Source organism: Pinus tabuliformis, chromosome 3_2 (genome assembly GCF_031772625.1).
Source record: "Pinus tabuliformis cultivar Carrire ecotype Pingquan chromosome 3_2, CPIR1, whole genome shotgun sequence".
In the NCBI taxonomy this organism is placed as follows: Eukaryota; Viridiplantae; Streptophyta; class Pinopsida; order Pinales; family Pinaceae; genus Pinus; species Pinus tabuliformis.
Genome location: NC_142302.1, coordinates 306,807,213 through 306,809,571, shown reverse-complemented (window position 1 = coordinate 306,809,571; position 2,359 = coordinate 306,807,213). Strand labels below are relative to the sequence as shown.

General features: G+C 44.8%; 1 pseudogene; it reads left to right on the top strand.

Moving 5' to 3' along the window:
• The first annotated feature begins 523 nt into the window (after positions 1 to 523).
• On the top strand, positions 524 to 1,093 carry LOC149180777 (5-methyltetrahydropteroyltriglutamate--homocysteine methyltransferase 2 pseudogene; annotated as a pseudogene).
• Positions 1,094 to 2,359: the final 1,266 nt, after the last annotated feature.

The window sequence follows — 2,359 nt, the reverse complement described above, 5'->3', positions numbered from 1 at the left end:
TGGATCCCGGTCTCCAGGAAAGGCAACCGCCCGACGTAGCATTCCAGGAGGGTGAGCCCGAGGCTCCACATATCCCCAGCGTACCCGTTGTAGCGCCCGTCGTTCTTACCGGGGTCAATTCTTTCAGGGCTCATGTACGTGTAGGTTCCGACGCAGGAATTGCAAGGATCCAATGTCCTCGATAGAATCCTGCTCACACTGAAATCCGTGATCAAGATCAAGAATGGAGATGTTGCGACAGATTGAGGATTTGGACTAGAGTGGCATCTTGTTATGCACCTCCTGCTGTTGATTGTGTGCGGGTGAGAAAGCTTGGCCGTCCTGGGCGAAGGAAATAAAAGAATATATTTTAATTTTTATAATTTTTTAGTTTGGCCATTTATTTAGGCCCGCAGGAGGAGCGATTCAAGTTTGCCTGTGGTGAAGCAACGAGAGCATCGGTGGATTCGAATTGGTGGTGCGGCGGATCAGTGGATTTTGGACGGTGGTGTCGTGGATCAGTGGATCTGCATGGTGGATCTGTATGACTGCTCGACCCATGAAGGGGATGCTCACTGGCCTAGTGACAATTTTGAACTGGTCCTTTGTTAGAAATGATCAACCAAGATCTGAAACTTGCATGCAAATTGCCTTGCCCATCAAGGATGAGGTGGAAGATTTGGAAGCGGGTGGAATTCAGGTGATTCAAATTGACGAGGCATCTCTTAGAGAAGGTTTGCCTCTACACAAGGTTGAACATGCTTATTACCTGGATTGGGTTGTACACGGATTCCACGTCACTAACTATGGTGTGCAAGATACCACTTAGAGCCATACTCACAAGTGATACTCAAACTTCAATGACATTATTCATTCCATCATTGATATGGATGTTGATCTCATCACCATTGAGAATTCTCATTCCAAAGAGAAACTTTTCTCAGTTTTCCAAGAGGGTGTGAAATATGGTGCCGGAATCGGCCCTGGTGTCTATGCCATTCACTCTCCTCGCATTCCAAGCGTAGAAGAAATTGTAGATCATATCCCCAAGATGTTTGTTGTGCTTTGTTGTGTGGTTATATTCACTCAGTTACTTATGGTTCTGTTGTTGTGAGAATTGTAAGAAGTTTGGCATGGAGCTACAATGTTGGACTCGGGATGGTTGGCTGCGCGTTTCTTGAATCTCGGGGAAATCCTGAAATTGTTTCAGGATCGATCATGGCGAGAGTATGAGAAGCGTGGTAGTGTTGTGTCAAAGAAGAGGCCGATGATCATGACAGTGATTTGCCTGGTTCGAAGGCCTTCGATGCTGACAACACCGATTGTGATCGTTTTGAGAACGCATATCACGACAGATTGACAATGAGGCTTTGATTGGCCTCACAACCCGACAGTGTTGTGCCTGTGTTGTGAGATTCGATTTGTGTTGTTGTGCGAATGATCTGCCAAAAGTTTGTGGATTAGTAAGTCCCTTGGACAAGTGAAGCCTTCACTTGCACAGCTGAGCGAAGAACAAAGGCGAAATTGGTGTAGATCGGCGATCTCCGACTCCAAATCTGGAGTTTTCTGTAGTTCTCCGCATCAGATCTCCGATGGTGTGTGCCTATGTGTGGATCATCAGTGTTTGAATGCACTGCATTGAGTTCAGGTGAAAAGTAGACCCCTCACATGTATCGTTGGTGAAATATGGTTGCTGGTATGTTTGGAAAATAATCATCTATGGGCAGAGATAGAAAAATTAAACCTGAATATTTTATGCTTTATTTAGTTTCTTGGAATCATGTTTAAAGTTATTGAGCCTTATTGAGCCTAGCTAACTCAACGTAGGTAAAGTTATTTTGTTAGAATTCGCGACTCTAACGAATGACAGGTTAAGCATGGAGTTCCAAGAATTTATTTGACAAAGATGCCCAAGATGTGAACAATGAACAGATGAGGTAAAGCAGCAGCGACAACATTTATGATGGACAGCAAAATAAATGTTTGTTTAAGTTAGTGTGGTTTGTGGAATAAACTCCCTAATATGTTATAAGCAAGCCTAGTTGTTGTAATGGTCATTGTATGTACCCAGAAACTCCAAAATGTTGAATGAAATGTAAGCCTTTTAAAGGTATTTGAAAGTTCGTGGTGATCTTAAAACCACTTTGTAATGGATTGCCTGTGTGGCTGGTTGGTGGTGAGCCAGAAACCATCCATAGAGCCTTAGTGGCTACAGAATTTGCCCGAAGGTGGCACATTTAAGTTCCAGATTTGCCCGGTGGTGGCAGATCGGACTTGCCCGGTGGTGGCAGAGCCTTAGTGGCTACAGGATTTGCCTGGTGGTGGTAGATCGGACTTGCCCGGTGGTGGCAGAGCCTTAGTGGCTACAGGATTTGCCTGG